Here is a 19,436-nt window from a genome sequence, read left to right on the forward strand (position 1 = left end):
GGTTTACAGATGGAAAATGGACAGCCTAGAAAAGTCAGTGCACATGTGCACACCAAGAATGTGGCACACACAACACACATATGCCATCGTCATCATCGTGCTCCTCTACATGTTATAGCTCTCCTCATCAATGTCTTGTGACTACTTGCTCCTTGCTGGTAAATGATAGGGGACACATTGTAATGACTGGTTTGTGTGCTCCTTCTTGGGCTTGGCCTGCATCAGAAGACTTCACCATCCACCTATCAAACAACCAGGCTCTTCTCACTGAGACACCAATAGCCTCGTGACAGCACCAGTGTTTCCAAATTCCTGAGAGATAGTAATCTTTGGGATCTGATACCAAGAAAATTAGAACTCCTCAAATTATCAGTTATTCTTAAAATACGTCCAACATTCATCACACTCTTTCCTTTACCAATCATTATGGATATCTAAAAATATTGTTGGATATAAATATAAATAGTAAACATAGTATTATTTATAAACAATTGTAGCCTATAGCAAATATTTAAATATTGGAAAGCACCAGAGAACATTATCATTGGGTTGTCTTTGAATAACATAACATGCAGGTCACCTAGCAAGGTTGGAAGCACCACATAGAATCAAGAAATTGCCAGAGGACTTATTTTACTTCCAACCTTGTTATTTCTTGGAATGCCACTCAGAGGATTTGAATAACTAAACAAAGTTATTAATATTTATTTTATTTGCAATAACATCTTACCATTAGCAGGAGACAAGGCCCAAACCTACAACTACAAGCAAGACTAACTAATTAGCGTTATCTTCTGCATGGCCAGGCAGGTTCATGGGAATGTCCTTTTTAACCTTTGAACCTGCCTGTCAGCGTTTCCTTCTGCAGCTTTCCACTGGACATCAGTGGTTCCTTCAAACAAGTAATGTCTGCATGTTGATTGTAAAACTTTAATTCCCATAGGATAATTATAATACTTGTTCTCATTCTCTCAATATCTTGATAGATTTTTCTTGGAATTCAGAAAAATATAAACTTTCCAAGAAATGCTAGAAAGGAATTTCCGCATGGAAATGCTATGTGAGACCACCTTCCCAGCCCCATGTGACAACATGGACGACAGTCCAAAGGGGATCCGAGGGTGGGAAGTGTGTCCATGTGCTCTGTGCCTTCAATCTAAATGGACACCCTAAGCCATCTCCTCTAAACCCCTGGACAACCAACTGCTCCACACATGTAATCCCAGCCTCCAGGAATCTCTCTTATTGGGAGTTAGTTTACTTCTTTTTGATATTTGCTAGTAGGGTGGAACCATTTTAATTCTAATTAAGCTAAAAAATTCATACATATTTTATATATAAATTACAATTATATAGAAGAAATATATATATTGTATGTGTGTGTGTTTTACTCTCCCATGGCAAACGATCCACTGCTGAGTCTTCAAAAGCAGAATTAAAAAAACAAAAAGAGAAAAACTGAAAAAGAAAAAACAAACAAAAAGAAATGAAAACAAAATTAAGTTTAACTCCTCCACGTGACTTGTGAGTCATTCTCATGACCTTGCCTGTGTGTCGCAGCCCTTCCTCTAAAGATGTTTTCTGCCTAATTGGAAAGACAAAACATAATCATGAAGACATGAAAGAAAATTGAAATTTCAGGCCGTGTGGTTGGTACTGATTACAGCTCCTCAGTGACTGCACAGGAAGGAAACCGTGAGGGCCAGAGTGGCAGGGGAGGCCTCTGGGAAGAGGTGGGAGTGGCACTTTTATTTATTTATGTATTTTTATTAGGGAGTGGCACTTGAGCTATGAAGGAGTAAAGAAGCATCCCAGAGAGAAGGAGAAGCCTGGCAAAGGGGGAGAGAGGAGACTAACTGGGTTTAAGAGAAGGGTATACGTGGGGGTCGGGGGAGGAGAAGAGAATCAGGTCAGGGAGGACTAGAGAAGCAAGTGTGAATAGCCCAAGGATAGTAAGGGATTGATTTCTTGAATAAGAATTTTCAAATTATCGAAATAACATTTGGGATAAAATTCAAATAATTTAGAAGACTGCAGCGTAAAAACTTAAAAGTTCTGCCTCTGACCCCTCACATCCCCAAACTTCCGTCCAGGTTATGTGCAAAGGCAAGAACATGTCATTTTTTTTCTGTTAATGCAAAAAATGTTTCTTTAATTTCATTCAGTACGGGGTAGCCCCAGAATTTTATTTTCCTGAGTCCAACACATCTTGGCATTAGTAAATGCTGTGCCTACTGGAGCTACGAAGTCCGCCCTCTTCACATTGGACTGTCCCTGACCACTGTCCAGAAGAGAGCTGGTATTTTGTTCTGAACCACTTCTCTGGTCTCCTGCTTGTGTCCTGATGCTTCTAGGACATCATTCCTTGTCTTGTAACGTGGTCTAATGTCTGTACAGCTCCATTTCTGTGCCATAATAGAACTTTGCAGTCAGAAAAATGAAAAAGGAATGATAAAAATACAAAGGTGCCATTGAAAAGGGCTTTTGTTGCATGAAACTGAGCATGAATATCCTTTTCCTTTTAAACAAATGCAATCACACCAAACATTCTTTTTTGCTACCAGCTTTAAAAATCTAACAGTTTAAAAAGTTGTTTATGTTTTTCTATTTCAATGCAGATAACTACTTGTCTTTATATTTAACTGCCGGGGGGTATTTCATTGTGTGAACATACTATAAACTATTTTACCAATCCTCTATTAACATCCAGTTATATTGTTTCTTTTTTTTCATGATTAAGAACACTGCCATTGCTTCCTTATTCCCCTATTACTACCCACTTTTGCTGGTATATTGGTGGCATAAATTCCTGGAAGTAGAATATTTCAAATGTTGACATCTATTGCCAAATGACCGCCCAAAAAGATGGTTGCAGGAGAACCTTTCTTACATCCATGGGTCAGAAGATGGGCTGTGGCATTGGTCAGCCTGACGGGAAGCATTGCTCCACCACCTCGTAGCTGCAAGACCTCGGGAAGCTCATTTGGCCTTTGCCCGAGCATCTGAAGATGAGGATAGAAGCAGCGTCTATAACAAAAGGTGGTAAAAGGAATCAAATTAAACAGGACTTCATATAAATGCTCAACCAGCACCTTGCACACAGCAAGCACTGAACAAGTGCAAGCTTGTAGAGCAGATGCTGTGGATGCTCGGACCCCAGAGCCCTGGTCCTTTTCTCTTGGGCACACGCTGTCCCCCTCCGCACCATGAGTGCTCACCTCCTTTGCCTGGTCTTTGTGGGCTGCTGGAGGCAGATTTGCCCACATGGGCTCACTGCAGGCCACAGGGGCTGGGAAATTAATGACCACCACCCCCAGTCCCAGCAACCTTTGACCAATATCTGATGGGAGTTGGGGGTGTAAGTACCCCAGCTCCCTCACCCCTTGGAGGAAATAACTCTTTCTCCCACCCCACCCCTGGAATTCCTCAGCAGGATTAAACCCCAGTCACAGGGGTAACTGCCTCTGTTTCCTCCCCTCCCTCTCTGATGTCTCCACACCCCGTCTGGCATTTCCTGGGATCCCTCCCAAAGCAATTACTTGCCCTCAAACACCTGTCTCAAGGTCTGCTTCCGAGGGTTCCAAATTAGGACAAACTTTAAAGCTTTGCCTACCTTTTTTTTTTTAATTAAGACAACAGTGTTTTAATTTTTCATTTCTTTAATTATGAGTGAGATTGGGTTTCTTCATACGTTACTGGCCAAAAGCGTTTCTTTTTTCTGCCATTTGTCTTTCGTGTACTTTGCATTTCAGGCTGTTTGTCTTTTGCTTATGGATTTGTAAGAGCTCTTTGTAAATAATAAAAATTAGCCCTTTGTCTATTATGTGATGCTGGTTCCCACATTGCTGCTTGAATCTGACTTTGTTTAGAACCTTTTTTTCTTTTTTGCCATAAAATTTACATTTTCACATAATCAATGAAAGAGAAGACCAGATTTAAAACCACTGTTTCTTTCCATTCGTTTGCTGCTGTGTTTTTCATTCTCCCCTAAAAAGGGCGAGTACAATGGATGGCACACCTTGGGCAGGAATGAGCCAAGGCACTTGTCAAGGCACTCTTCTGTATACCGATTATAAATAAATAACAAAATAGCAAAACATATGTATATACAATGCATTTGTAGTATTAATTTTTAATCTCTACTCCTCAGAAATTATCCATGTGTGACTGCAGAAATTCCCTGGTCCATGGGGATTTCTTTTCTTGTTTCATAAACCAAGTTGTACAGCTGCTGCCCTTGGTCCAGGCTGGCCGACGTGGAAGCAGTCACCTCCTGTCTTTAGAACCTACTGCAGAGAATTCTCAGTCCTTCTGAGTGAGACTGCTCAGGATTAAGTATTGAGTGTTTATCAACTGCAGGTCTAAAGTCCTGTCAATTTTTGCTCTTTACATCTTATAATTGAAGGTGTATTTGTTTGTTTGCTTTCCCTCTGCCTCTGTTGCATCTTGCAGAATGCCTGCAGCCTGGATTCTTTTTGGGCTGTTTGCCTGCTGCGGCTGCTGCTGCACCCAGACCTGCCTCTCCCTAACTGAGCTGTGCCTGGGAGTTTAGCTCTACTATGGAGGTGGCGACAGGGCTTTACCATTCTCTGGCTGTAGATGGAAAGTACAGCTTCAGAGGGAAAGTTCTACAGAGATGGATTCCCTGGCTATTCCATTATTAATTATCTGCCTTGGCTGCAGACACTTTGAGGTGGGGAAGCAGAGGGGGAGATTGCTGTTTCACCATTTCACACCCACTGCAGTGTAGGTAACACTAGCACGTTGGTGGTGCAAGTAGATACTCTAAACTTTTTTTTTTAAACTTGGCTAGGTCACCTACATGAAACTGAGGAATATGAGGGCGTTGGTTTCTGTTACTTGAAGATGTCAAGCTCACTCTCACCTTAGACCTGTCTGCTTGCTCTTTTCCTCTTCTGTATCAGTTCTCTGTTCAAATGTTCCTCCTCCAAGCGATAGTACCTGCCCACTCTATCTAATGAAGCCACCCCCCCTGCCCACCACGCACTGTCATTTTTCTACTTTATTGTGATTCCCAAGTTCTGATCTCTGTCAGAATTTGTGTTATATCTTTGCTTGCTTACTGCAGCTTCTACTCTAGAATGCCATCTCCATGAAGGCAAGGACTTTTTCCTGCATCCCTAGCACTTGGCTGGCACACAGGAGGTGCTCTAAGTTGTTCTTGGTATGATTCTTTTTTGGGAAATGGAGGCATCCAGGAGGGGAGGTGGTGGGACTTGGTACTGGCCCCTCACTGGGATGGCCGCATGGTCAGAGTGGCCAAGGAAGGACACCTCCCCTTCTTCAGAAAGGACTTCAGAAAGGACCCAGGCTTTGTTAAAGGTGTCACAGGTGTTTAAAACCTTCAAAGGGAAAGGACTAATCTTGTGATGTCAAGCAGAACTTAGGTCCTGCTCTATGAAGAGGTGCAAGGAGGAAAAAGCAGACATAGCAGAGACAAAGGAAAGCTGTTTGGAGAGGAGCACAGAGCTGAAGAAGGCATCATTTGAAAGAGGAGAAGGAGGTATCCTCTTTGGTGAGGATGTCCAGAAAAGCCCAAGAGGAAGGGGCCAATGGCCTGGTAGATGCCTGTAAACTTGCCAGTGCATGGGTAAGTTGACACAGGAGCCAGAGAGGACAGATATAACTTAAAGGAAAGCCGGTTCATGGCTATTGATGTCATTTCAAAATAGCAGCACAGATAAGTAAATCCTATCTTTCTCACTCTCTCCCTCTACTTTTCTTTGTCTTCCTCTCTCTGACTGTCTGCCCCAGTCTGCCTGCCTATCTTACCCTTGCCTTTGACATCACTCTTTTATACTCTCTCTGTTTTCCAATGTTTGTATTGCTCTCCGTCTGAGATTCTTTTAGGGTGGATGTGAAAACAGATGGTTCTACACGTGAGCTCTTCAACAGCCATTTGAGTGGAATCCATAAAAACTTTCTGAAACCAAGTCAAATGAAAAACACCCCATAAACTGGGTAAAACAAAAGGGCTCTTTGGACTTGAAAAGGTTAGAGAAGACTGCAGGGGCTGCACACACACCGTTCGATAGTGTTTGGAGCTGGGGTTTTAATTTAGTTTTCCTATTTACCCCGTAGAAGCTCCTCACTGCTCAACTGCTAATGCATTTCCAACTGAAATTTTGTAAATTATATTGGGAAACATTCTCAGCAAGAATAGATTGTGCAAGCTCTCATAATGGCTTCCCGCTGCTGCTTCTGGCGATATGGGGCTCTTTGGGAGCCATGTGTGTGTGGACGCACGTCTTTAAGAGTTCTCCATTTTATCTCTCTTGGCTGGCGGCTCTGCACTCTCAGTGCCTGACTGAGCAGACCCAGAATTTCCATCAGCCTTGAAAGCTGGTCCTCAGCACCTCCCCTTTGCCATCTTGCCATCAACCCTTTCTTGTCCAACTTTAATAAAATCATTTACCCATAAGAGGACATGAATCTTCAGAGGTATAGCCCTGGCCATGCCATTCTTCTACTCTGAAGCCTCCACTGGTTCCCTCTTGCCTAAAAAAAAAAAATACAAAACAACAACAACAACAAATATCTTATTATTTCTTGGTCTTTTAGTAAGGCATATGAGGTTATCCAAAAATTTTATCTCCATCTATTTTCCTAACAATATGTGCCATCATTTCTCTTCATAGATAAAATATATCTCATCACTCCTCACCTCTCCCTACTCTCACCCTACACTTATGGCCTCATCTTTGTTTGCCTAAGCTGCTATGACAAATACCGCACAATGGGTACTTATTGGACCTGGTTTTGAGGAGACTAGAAGTCCACAGTCAAGCCGTCTGCAAGACTGGCTTCCTCCTGGTGCCTACAGCGCTCTGGCTGGTTGCCGGTGGTCCCTGGGTTCCTTGCTTACATCTCTGCCTTCCATCTCATGGCAATGTCCTCTCCTTTCTTCTGCTCTTCCAGGTTTCTTCAACCTCTGGCTTCTGGCTCCTCTTGTGTTTCTCTGATTCTGGCTTCTGGTTTCTTCTCTTTATAAGACCTCCAGTAATACGGATGAAAGCCTGAACAGCTTCCATTGGCCACAAGTTAACTATGAATAATAGTTTCAAAAGATCCTATTTACCCCTGAGTTCTCACCCAGAGGAATGAGGGTTAAGATGAAGAGCACTCCTTTGCGGGGTACGTGATTCCATACCCCACAGGCCTCCTCTTCCACCTGGACAAATGTGCAGCCTCCTACCTGGCTGCTGCTTCCAAGTTTGCCCTCCATCCCTGCACACACACACACACACCTTCTCCACACAGCAGCCAGAGGAGTCTTTTGAAAACATTAATCAGAGTGCAGCATCCAGTGCTCTCAAATCTCCATTGGCAAACCCCCTCCACCCAGAATTGAGCCCACTCCCTTCCTGTATCTCCCAGACTTATGTGATCACCTCTAGCTGCTGCTTTCAAACTGGCCAAGCCCATTCCTGCCCACAGGGGCTTTTGTTTTTCCTGTTACCTGGAACTCTTTCCCTAGAGACTCAGGGCTGGTGACCTTACTTCATTCAGCTCTCTGCTCACATGTTACCTCCTAAGAGGGCTTCCCTGCCCCCTTCTAAAATAGCACCTTCCCTTCCATCTTTTTCTACTCTCTTACTTTATTTTTCTTTGTAGCATGTACCCTGACCCAACTTATGAAATAAAAGTATTTATTTATTTTTGTCTCACCCCCCACAATGTGGCAGAGAATAACATCCCCAATCTATTTTTCCCTTCTCCCTTTAGTAAAAAAACCCCAAAGTTTTATTGGACACATGGACACCCAGATGGAGACTACAGTTCCCAGCATCCCTTGAAGTGAGATGTGACCATATGACTAGGATCAGACCAATGGGAAGTGAGTAGAAGTGACACATGCAACCCTCAGGGCAGGACCTTAAAGGAAAATGCCTGCCCTACACCTCCCTCTTTTGAGCTTTGATCACTTGCTGAGGACTGGAAGAACAACATGGATGGAGCCCGGGTCCATGGATGATTCTGGCAAAGCTACATCTATCTCTCCCTGACTGCCTTTCAACTGGACTTGCGGGGAGAGAGAAACAAGCCTTCCAAATGATCAAAGCTGTTGTGACTTAGTTTCTGTGAACTGTGCTGAGCCAATGTATGATCTAAAATATGTCAGTGAACTGTCAGCTCCAAGAGGTTGGGGACAAGGTCTGTATCCCCAGAACTTAGACTGCTGACTGGCATTCAGTAGGTGTCAAATAAGAGTGCAGGTAAGAATAGAGGGCAGTCTCTGTGAGCTCAGGAATGGCAGCGCAGAAGGCAGCATTTAAGAGCAAGCGCCGCTTGGTCCACAAGCTTTCTCGCCTTGGACACGTGCGGCTGGGGCAGGAGGACCCCGGACCAGCGGTCAGGAGAGCCTACCCGGGACGCATGCACCCCAGCCCGGGCAGCCTCCGTCAGGTGTGGTTACCCTTCAGAGTCTTGGCTTCTCCCTCTGCTCAATGGAGGGTGGAGTTGTCATTCAAGTCCCACCAGGAAGATGCAAAGACCTATTCAGGGAGCCCAGCCATGCCCCGCGGGGAAGGGTTGGCTCGCACAGCGCAACTCAGACTCCTGGCATGCACACATTGGAGCTTCGCATGGGACCAAGATGCTGCCTACAACCCCCTGGCAGGACCTCCTTCCAGCAACAACCCGCCCCTCAGACTTGGCATGGACTGGAACGGTAGCAATGGCCTGGCTGTGAGGGCACAGCAAGGGCACAGGAAAGGAAAGCGGATTTGGGGAGATGCAAGGCTCTTTCTTCTTGTGCTTTGCTCCAGAGGCAGGCGAGGAAAGCAGGCAGTGTGCTGACACAGGGGTGGGCAATTTCCCCAAGACGCCTTGCCACAAACCACAGGGCCTTAAGCTGGTAAAAGGAACAAATATCCTTAGGGCAAGCCTTAGGCTTCTAATGGGAGTGAACCCCGAGGGCAGGGCGAGCACATCTACATCGAGGCTAGAACAAGGGTTTTGGTTTTTTCCCACTTACCTAATTATCCATTGATTAAGGAGGCTCAGCCACTTAGTGAGCAGCCAAGTGAGTTTCAAGGTTTACATTCATCGAGCATTTATTATGTACCTACTGCATCCCCTGCACTGTGCCAGGTACTTTGAAAGGTAAGGTAAGGGAACAAGTTCTTATTGAGTGCTCATTGGGTCCCAGACACTGTGCCATGCTTTGCATGCATTTTCTTATTTTGTCCTCAGACCACCCTTATGTGATACAGGATATTCTTCCATTCAATGGGGCTGAGGCTCAGAGATGTTAAGCAGTGTGCCCAAGGCACACAGCAAGGAAGTAATGGAACCAGGGCAGGGGTCCTGGACTAGCTGGCTCCAAAACCCATCCTCTGGGAGAGAGAGAAATAAATTAAAAAAAAATCTTTAAAAAACAAAAAACAAAAAAAATACCCCATCCTCTTTTCACAGCAAGTTCCTACCTCCCCGAACTATTAGTCATTTGTTAATAATAGTTACTGTTATTGGGTGTCTACTTTGATAACTCTTACTGAAGACTAACATACATACAAACACATGCATGTGTCATGAAGCTGTGGCTCAATGAATGCTCACAAAATGAGCATGCCAGGGTGGCCAGCATCAGATCAGTCAGTAGCTGCTTTTCTTAAAAAAAAGATTTTATTTTATTTATCTCTCCCCACCCTGTTGTTGTTTGGACTTGCTGTGTCTGTTCATCTTCTTTGTTTCTTTAGGGAACTCTGATGTGGGAGGGAGGCACCTAATCGCTCAAACCACCTTCATTCCCTGCTTTGTTGTGTCTCTCATTATGATTTTTCTCTTGTGTCTTTTGTTGTGTCATCTTGTTAAGCCAGCTCACCGTCCTGCTTGTCCTCTTTAGGAGGCACCAGGAACCTCTGCTCCCTACTTTGTTGTACCTCTCATTATGTTTTCCTTCTTGTGTCTCTTGTTGCGCCATCTTGTTATGTCAGCTTGCTGCGCCTGCCTGCTGTGCCAGCTCTCTGTCTTCTTTAGGAGACACTGGGAACCGAACCACAGACTTCCCATGTGGTAAGCGGGAGCACCTAATTGTGTGAGTCACATCCACTTTCCCAGCAGAACCTTGAAGCACACATGCGGCCACCCCACCTCCTTGTGGCCACTGCCCTCCTCCCTCCTCGGGGGAGCCACTCTCCTGACTCCCAACAGCACAGATTAGTTTTGAACTTGATATCAACAGACTCATACAGAAGGTACACTTTTGTGGCTGGCTTCTTTCCCTCAACATCAGGCTTGCTGCTGCATGTGGTCCATTCTTCTTGGGGCTGTGAAGCTTTCCATCGTGGGAATATGGCTCTCTAGCACTGTTGGTGGGTGTCAGGACATGTGCCAATTTTGTACTCTTACAGAGAGTGCTTCTCTGAACTTGGCCGTTCCAGGGCCTGTCTTTGGGTACACACATGGATGCACTTCTTTGGGTAGATTCCCAGGTGTGATGTGCTAAGTACCCTAAACATTGAAGGCATTCTCTTACTGAGTTCCCACAGTGACCCTTTGAGCTGGTACAATTATCAGCCTTCTTGTACTGATGAGTGAGCTGAAGTTTGAAGAATTTCAGTGATGTTCCCAAGGCCCCCTAGGTAGAAAGTAGCAAAGCCACATATGAATCCAGGTCTCTGACTTCAGAACTGGAACCCTCAGGCACTGCATTAGTCAACAACATTCTGTGCCTCAGCTTCTTCATCTATTAGTTTAAATAAAGCCCCCTGAACAAACAAGCAAGGCCCACTATAAGAAAGCTAGTAGAGAAGCAGATGTGGCTCAAGAGATTGAGCTCCCACCTACTACATGGGAGGTCCCAGTTTTGGTTCCTAGTGCCTCCTAAAGAATATGAGCAAGACAGCGACCTGACATGGCAAGCTGATCAACAAGAGACACAAGGAGGAAAACATAATGGGAAACAAAACAAAGCAGGGAGTGGAGGTGGCTCAAGAGATTAGGCACCTCCCTTCCACACAGGATATCCCAGGTTTGGCTCTTGGCACCTCCTAAAAGGACTATGAGCACACAATGAACAGACACAGCAAATTCAAAAAACAAGGGGGTGGGAAGAAATAAATAAATAAAATAAAGTCTTAAAAAAAAGCTATTAGTTTAAAAAAAGAGAGAGAGCTGGTAGAGGAGAACGGCAGTTAGCACAGATGCTGATGCCAGACCGCCTGGGTTTATTAATAAATCCCAGCATAACTGCTTACTGGCTGGGTGGTTTTTGGCAACTCGTTTCACCCCCCTGTGCCTCAGTTTCCTCACCTGTAAATTATGGATTTTTGTGAGGAAGAAGAGATGAATTTATTCATTTAAAACACCTAGAACAGGGAAACAGATGTGGCTCAACCAATTGGGCTCCTGTCTACCATATAGGACGTCCAGGGTTCGATGCCCAGGGCCTCTTGGTGAGGGCAAGCTGGCCCACACAGAGTACCAGCCCATACTAGAATGGCACCCTGTGCAAGAGTGTCCCCCTGCATGGGAATTCCGCCAAGCGTGGGAGAGACGCCCTTCACAAGAGTGCCGGCTGACACTGAGAACTGGCACAGCAAGATGACACAACAAGAGACACAGAGGAGAGAAAAGAAGACATAGCAGAACAGGGAGCTGAGGTGGCGTAACAGAGTGTTGCTTCTCTCCCAGTCCGGAAGGTCCCAGGATCGGTCCCCAGAGACGCCTAATGAGAATATAAGTAGAGACAGAAGAACACACAGTGAATGGATGAGAGCAGACAATGGGGGGAATGGGGGGAGAAATAAATAAAATAAATCTTCAAAAAAATAAAATAAAATAAAACACCTAGAACATGCCAGGATTTGAGAAACTCAGGATAAATGTTGGGTCTCAAAAATACTGTGGGTGAAGAGCTTGACGCGGTTATAGAACAAGGCAGCGCAGCCCTCAGGTAGGTTCCACATTGTGAGGTACACACTGTGCCCGGCCGTTAGAGGCTGAACAGAGGGAGGCTGGGCGGTCCCAGAGCCCAAAGTTCACACCTCACAGAGGGGAGAACTGAGGCACAGGGAGGCCAAAGGAGGCAAATGTCTCCCTCCAGGTCACACGGCCCCTCTCATGACAGCCCTCAGTGCTAGAAGATGAGGGAAAGTGCCTTGTTTTGCCCTCATTAAAAAGCTTTAAACCAACGGCAGACTTTTTCAACCCTCTTTCCCCTGCTCAGCCCCCATTCCTCGTCCTTCCTGAGCCCAGGTGACCAGCTGCGACCAGCCGCTGTGGTGTGCCAGGGCGGTCGCCTGCGCTCAGCGGCTGCGCGCACACCCCCGAGTTCACCGCTCCATCAGCCTGTGGGGTTCATTTCGTTGTCCCCAGGTAGCCAGAGGGCAGGAATCCAGGCAGCGGAACTGTGGACTGGACAACGGTTTTTCCAAAAGGGACATATACTACCTTTTTAGAGAAGAGGGAAGAGGAAATGCAAACAATTTCCAGAAATAGGCAGATGAGCCTGTGCTCGCTGACGTTTGCATGGCCTTCTGCAGGTGATAGTTACTTCACCCAATCACCGAGAACGACTGTGGCTGTGGACGCACACACACCACACACTCTCACATACCCACACCTATTTTTTTCCATTACTCCCCATCCGCCCCAGCTTCACATAAGTGCTCAGTAAATATTTGTCAAATGCCTGCAAACCTATAATTTTCCATGCTGAGACCCGTGCTGTGACCCAGCAGAAGAGCAGTGGAGTTGGCATCAGATGACCCGGCTTTGAGTCTCCATTCTACTGATTTTAGAGGCGCTCCAACAAGAAAAGCTCACGGGAGCCAGCAGGTGCTATAAAAATGGGAAAGAGGGGGATTAGACCATAGGAACTGGGGTTCCCTATCAGGGGAAGGACCTCAACTCACCTCCCATGATTGCTGCCAAAGAGCCAATCTGGAATTTGGGGAAGGCAGGTTTTCTGATTTTTAAATATTGGAAGCTAATAAAAAAATACTGTGTGTGCCAAATAAACCAGACTGAGGTCTGGATGAGGAATCTCAAGGCCCTAGGCTTGCAACTTCTGCTCTACACTTCATGGAAGCTCAGCCACATCATTGAAATGCTCTAAGTCTCAGTTTCCTCAGCTGTTAAGTGAGAAGCCCATTCCCTGGCCTGCTTTTCTCTCTGAAGTGCTGTGAGGCACTCAAGTGAACGCACAAGTGAGATAATATTACTGTGCATCACCCAGGGTAGCAATTGACTTTTAGCATTCTGTAGGAAGTGACAGACTTTTTTACTGATGCATATAGATTTTCTAAATACGTCAGAAAGTTGTAGTGCTTCTCCCACAAGGTAAGATTGTAGTGGGAATTCTTTTTTCTTCTTTTCTGCATTTCAGTAGAAATGTTGAGCTGCTGATTTTTGGTAGTAAATATACCAACTCAATGGCTTTGCAAGGAGTTGTTTTGCTGCTATTAAAACATCTCTGAATTTAAAGCAAACCTGTCTGGTAGATGGCTTGGAGGGAAAGTTTATATTTTCAGTAAAGTCCAGTCGTCTGGGTCAGGTGTGGGAGCAGATAGGTGTTGCTAGATCTCGATCTCTCTCTCTCTCTCTCTCATCTCCATCCTCTCTCTCACCTTCTTTTAGCTGCTCCATTTCCATCTCCTCCATCTCTCGCCTCTGTCTCCATCCTCTTTGTCTCTGTCTTCTCTCCTCTCCATCTCCCTTTGCTCCTTCCCCATTTCCACCTCACCACCTCCACCTCTGTCTGCCTAAGGCTCTGCCTCCTTGTTTCAGGGATCTGACCTCAACATTCTGGGGGAGCCAGCTCTGTGAGGCTGTGGGCTTGGTTTCCGCATGAGGACGTGGGAAGCAGGGGCAAGCACCGCCATGGGCTAGAAACACAGAGAGAGCTTGACTAAGGGGGACGCCTCATAGCCCAGTCCTTAGAGAGACCTCGTAGGGAAGGGCTGCTGGTGATTGACTCACATGTGCAGTGGAGTCTCACTTCCTGCCAGACACCGCGCCAGGCCCCAGAGGGAGCGGCCATGCCTCAAGCTTGGTCTCCACCTCAAGTTTATAGTGTGTGGGAGAGAGAAAGACCAACTCATGACCCACAGGCAAGAGCTTATTTCAGAGATAAGGATCACTAGGGTTAAAAAAGAGAGAGAGAGAGAAACTGAAACTGCACAAAGGAGCCTTTGTGTATAGCATTTTATAATAACTCCTCATCAGAGGAATCGTCTGTGGTCACCTTGTCCAGTCTCCCTCACTCCCCTCAACTGCCGTGGCAGGTGGGCTGATGGGCTGAGTCAGCCCCATTCCCCTTCTCTCCTAGGAACTGGAATTCAGAGACACTGAGAGCCTTGAGGAAACTGGGCACATAGCTGTGGGGCTCGAAGCAGACAGGTTGGCAAGCTGAAAGGGAGGCAGGTTGTCAGAGAAAATGGCCATCTTGGACCAGGCTGATGAGTGCTGGGAGAAAACCACCCAGGAGGGCCAGAATGGGGCGGAGGAAGACGAGGAAGACCCTCTGCGCCCTTACCCGAGAGGTGTCCAGCCTCGGGGCTTCTGGACTCCCATAAAGACTTTCTTGTTTGGAGATGTATCCCGGTCGCTGTATCCCTATCATAATTCCCACCCCACCTCACACCCTTTTCTTGAGCTAAGTCAGGAGAATTTCTGTTACATGGGCAAAAGCTCCTTGGCTAGATACTAGATTGTTTGTAAACTGGTCTGTACCTGGACATGATTAAATTATGATTAGGGCTTTGATTGGGCCACATCTGTATGGTGTTGAGTCCCCACCCCTTGGTGGATGGGGACTCACAGATAAAAGGTATGGCAGAGTTGGAGATTTTGATTTGGAGTTTGATGCTGAAATCTTAAGCTGGAACCCTGGGAAGTAAGCATGCAGAAGAAAGAGAGCAAGCCCAGGGAAGAAAGGAACCCTGAGCCTGGAAAGAAGCAAGACCCGAGAAGAGAGAAACCCAGGAAGCCTGAACCCTGGCAGATGCTGGCAGCCATCTTGCTCCAACACGGGGCAAGAGACTTAGGTGAGGGAAGTAACTTACACTTTTTGGCCTGGTGTCTGTAAGCTCCTACCCCAAATAAATACCCTTTATAAAAGCCAGCTGATTTCTGGTATTTTCTTCAGCACTCCTTTGACTGACTCATACACAACCTGAATCCTCTCCTTCCTCATAAGGCATCTGGGTCTCAGGAAAGTTAAGCAGGTAGACCAGAGTATGAAAACCAGGACTCAAACTTGGCCCTCAGGACCCTCAATCTTTTATCTTCTTCTTTGCCACCTTTTCCCTTCAGAGTTTGGAAGGTTTGGAGGCTCTAGGCAGGTGGTCAGAAGGGGGCGTGTGTGTGTGCAGGGACCTGGCTGAGGGGAGTGAGGAGAGAACCGAGGGCTGAGGGCTGATCCAGTGCTCTGGAAACCAGAATTTTCTCTCAGCTTCTGCCCCTGGGGGCCCCGTGGGGGGCGCAGCAGGTGCGAGGGACAGTTTGTGTCTAGCAGCCAAGTCTGTGAATAATGCCCGGAGGAATCTAGGAATGAGGCAACAACCCTGCCCTGATGCTGAGCCTGGGGTCCTGGCTCCTGGCACATGTCCCCACTTTCCTCTCTGTTTCTGAGGGTGGAGAAATGGTCCTCACATCTGCTGTTTCGAAAGAAAGACATGTCAGGAAGCAAGCAAGGTGGTCAAAGTGGTTCTGAAGGAGGCATAAAACAAATGGGTGAAAGAAAAGACGCAGGCCCTTGTGAGCATCCTCCCTAGACTTATTTTAAGGAACAAATCCTTAGGAAGGAAAAAAACCATTACTACATGCCAGCTGTGCAGTGGGGGTTGCCGATCGCCCCAAGCTGTCAGGTGTGTAAAATGAGGTGTCTATAAAATCAGGGAGCTGTGGATCCACTGTCATTCCCCCGGCAAGTGGCAGAGGACAGGTTGGGGCGCCGTGACCTCCAGCCCCCCAGCACCGCGTGGAAGGATGGCACCTGGGGTCCTCAGACCTGCTGCGCCCCACTGCCTGGGTTGCACCTGCGACCTTCCGAGGCTGCAGACCGGAGCAGCACGGTTGACAGCCCTTCATGCCACTGTGTCTTCTGCTCCCTTAGCTCTGCCCTTGGCTTACTAGACCAGCCCCACCTGCTGCCTTCCTGCTCTGTAAACACCCCAGGTGCTTCCCTTCCTCTGTCGTTCCACCTACAGCTCCCTGGGCTTGGAACTTGCATGGTTCCTTCACCCTTTACGTCTGTCCTCAAATGCCACTTTTCTGGAGGCATCTCCCAGGTCCTCCTTGCAGAGATGTGCAGGCTGTGCCGTGCACAGTGACTCGCGGCTGAACAGGGCTGAACCCCAGCCCTGCTGGGCAGCCCAGCATGTGTCCCGGGGGGGCTGTCATCTGCCCAGAGGGAGAAGCGCCTTCTCTTTGCCAAAGGCACCACCTGCTCACAGGGGCCGGGGCTGCCCTGAGGGGACGAGTTTTATTTAAATCTTACAAAGCTGTCGCATAGACACGTGGGACCACTCCCTTCACCCTATCCCCTCCTGCCACCTGCATCATCACTTCTCCCTGCATCACCCAGTTTATATTCTTTAGTGCTCCCATGACCACCTGTCATGCTGTGGTTTGGTTTTCGTTTGTTTTCTTATTTATTTTGGCTCTTGACCGCCTTGCCCTCTCTAAAGGCCTGGCCTCTTCAGTGCTGCACCCCGGCCCATGGCGAGGAGCCTGGCCCTTATGGAGGTGCTCATGGGAGGCAGGAAAGTCTGTTCCCAGCCCTCCCGAGCCCCCCACCCCCACCCCGGCCGATGCTGGGGTCCTCTCTGCTCACCTTGGCTCCCGAGTCCGGTAAGCTTGTGCCACGGGGAGAGGGCGCAGAGGCCAGAGGCTTTCCAAGGAGGGGGCACGGAGAGGGGTTCACCAGAGGCCAGGCGGCTGCTGGCTGGCCTGAGCGCCGGCGGGTGGAAACGCTGAGCGAGACGGAAAAATGTCTCCAGCAGAGAGGAAAGGAGCAGCGTGCGCCTTGGAGACGCATAAGGTGAAGTTATGAGGGAGAGGGAAGGAAAGCACAGCAGACCTGTGAAAAAGCCCCCAGTCGACATAAAAATGCCAGCCAAGGCAGAACCGGCCCCGGATTGGCTGGGCCAGGAGGAGGCCCGGGCGCACGGGGCCGTGGCTCTGTGAGGGCATCCCATAATACCTGCGTGATAAATCACTCACACGGCTGGCACGTCGCAGAAGACGTGACCCTCCAGAGGAAGTATTTCCTGACCTGTTGGGCCACCTATTTCGGGGTGTTGTTTTTGGAACAACTGCAGGCCCGTAAGTCACAAGAGCATCATCTGGGTACTTTTCTTGGGGTTTGGTGCGGGCTGCAGCCTCCCAGCTGCCCTTCCCTGCTGTGGATTGCCCGGCCGGGTCACGGTGAGCCCGGAGGAACATTTCTGAGATTTCCTTTTCACGGCTCAGTGGGCCACTGTAAATCCAGGGTAATAGTTTTCCTTGCAGGTGAACATATTCATTTTTTGGGTTGTTGTTAGGTCACACAAAGTCCTAGGAAGTGGCCTATTGTTCAGAGTTGGAAGGCGAAGGCACAGAAGTAATGGCATTCTTATTAAAGCTTTGATGAATGAAATGCAATAATGAAGTTTCTTTTGTTCTCGCCTCTGGGGCCCACAATTGTTAATCTATAACTTGCTATATGGATTCAAACTTATTAATCATTTTAAAGCCAAATTCTATTTAATGACTGAAATGGGAAAATGAGGCCTGGATCTAATGAAATGTCAATCTGGCCCCATTCTCCTCCCCAGCTGATGCCAAGTGGCAGAATCTTGAGTTTCCTCCACAAAGAGGGTTTGGGGGAGCCAAGGTGGGCAAGATGGGGACAGGCTGGACCCCCAGGCAGAGCTCATGGGTGGAGACTTGAGCTGCTGGCAGGCAGGCGAGGCCTGCAGCCCCAGGTGGGACCTCTTAGCTGCTGCCTCCCGGAACGCCGACCTGGGTCGTTTCCCGCTCAGGGCTGGGAGGGTGAGCTGGAAAGGGTTGGCTCTCTGAGGCCAGGGCTCATCTGGAGAGAATTCTCATTTCTTACATCTGTAGGGCATCTTAGGATCCCTGAGCTGTTTTCAGGACGACCGCACTTTCATTTGTCCCTTTCTCAGGAGCTTTCTCAGGAGGGAAAGTGGGGGGCGTTCATTATCCCCCAAGGGCAGTGAGCAAACTCAGCAGCAAATAGGCCAAGGGGATGGCCCAGATGGGGAGCAAGGGCTCCGGGCAGCGGGCAGGCCCCCTGCCCCCCAAGGGCAGGCATGTCCATCCAGGGAGTCCCGGCAGGGGAAGGGAAGGGAAAAGGACCTCCCCCCACCTTTGCGACTTGGTGTGAAATGGAGGAAGTTCAGCCCCGAGGGTTTGTGGGGAGTCCGATTGAGCGGGCTGACCTTACCCCCACAGGGGGAGGGGCAGGTCCCACCTCTGCTCCCTCCCCAGTGCCTAGAAGCGTGTCTGCACATAGCGGGTGCTCAGCAGTGGATGAACAAAAGAATGGAGCAGGCTGAGGCTCCTCCTTCTCCAGGGCCCCACAGCACCCCTTCTCTGAACCCTCAAACCCGTTGTGGTTCTTTCACCTCTGAGAGGTCTACCTCCAAGGACCAGGGTGTCCTCTTTAGAGAGCAGAGGCAATCCTGGAAGGAGAAGGCTGGAGGGGGCCGGGCCCCATCTCCTGACACCTGCCATTCTTTCCTCCAGCTCTTAGAAACAAATCAGTGAGACCTAGGTTTGCCTTTCTTTGGAATCCTAGAAAGCACGGGGTGCAGTTATTCTGCAAGCAATTTCTAAGAGATGCTCTGTGTCCCACTCTGTGCTACATCCTGGGGACACCAAGGAACAGGCAGAGAGAGCCAGGCTCCCACTTGCAGGGCCCGGAGGGAGAGCAGAGAAGCCAGTGGGCAGGGAGCCTGCTCTTTCACCTCCTGGTTGAGTCATCCCCTGCTGCCCAGTGACCTGCCCCAAGTCTAATGGGATCCAGCAATGACCATGTGTTATTATGGTCTTTCCCGCCTCCAGGGGTGCCCGGGGCCCTCGGCTGTTCCTGCAGAAGATGACTGGAGTCACCTTGACAGCTTCTGAAGCCTGGGGCTGTGGTTCAAGATGGCTCTGGGGTGGAGCTTACATATGGCCTCAGTTTCCTGAGACACGGCAAAGGGGCTCCAAAAGCAAGTGCCCCCTAGAGAGGGCCAGGCAGAAGCTGTGTTGCCTTCTGTGACCTTGGGTCAGATTTGATTGATCAAGGCCCCCCCAAAGACTCTCTTAGGAACACAGGGAAGGGACAGAGTCCACCACTTGAGGGCTCAGGGGCAAGGCCACATTATGAGATGTGTGACATCTAGGGCAACACAACTGCCACAGTCAAAGATCCCGGGATGGAGGAGGCCCCTCTTCTCTCTCTCTCTCCCTTCCTTTCT

The 19,436-nt window shown here is 48.2% G+C and overlaps 1 long non-coding RNA gene across 2 annotated transcripts; it reads right to left on the reverse strand.

The window, feature by feature from the left end:
- Positions 1 to 1,500: 1,500 nt before the first annotated feature.
- Positions 1,501 to 17,102, reverse strand: LOC111762297 (uncharacterized). Of its 2 annotated transcripts, XR_002795444.2 has the most exons (4): positions 16,805 to 17,102; positions 12,667 to 12,807; positions 6,437 to 6,519; positions 1,501 to 3,027 (listed from the first exon to the last, which is right to left on the reverse strand). It is a non-coding gene; the product is annotated as an uncharacterized lncRNA (long non-coding RNA). The 2 variants fall into 2 exon arrangements; XR_002795443.2 differs by lacking the exon at positions 12,667 to 12,807.
- Positions 17,103 to 19,436: the final 2,334 nt, after the last annotated feature.

This window comes from Dasypus novemcinctus, chromosome 18, assembly GCF_030445035.2.
Source record: "Dasypus novemcinctus isolate mDasNov1 chromosome 18, mDasNov1.1.hap2, whole genome shotgun sequence".
Classification (NCBI taxonomy): Eukaryota; Metazoa; Chordata; class Mammalia; order Cingulata; family Dasypodidae; genus Dasypus; species Dasypus novemcinctus.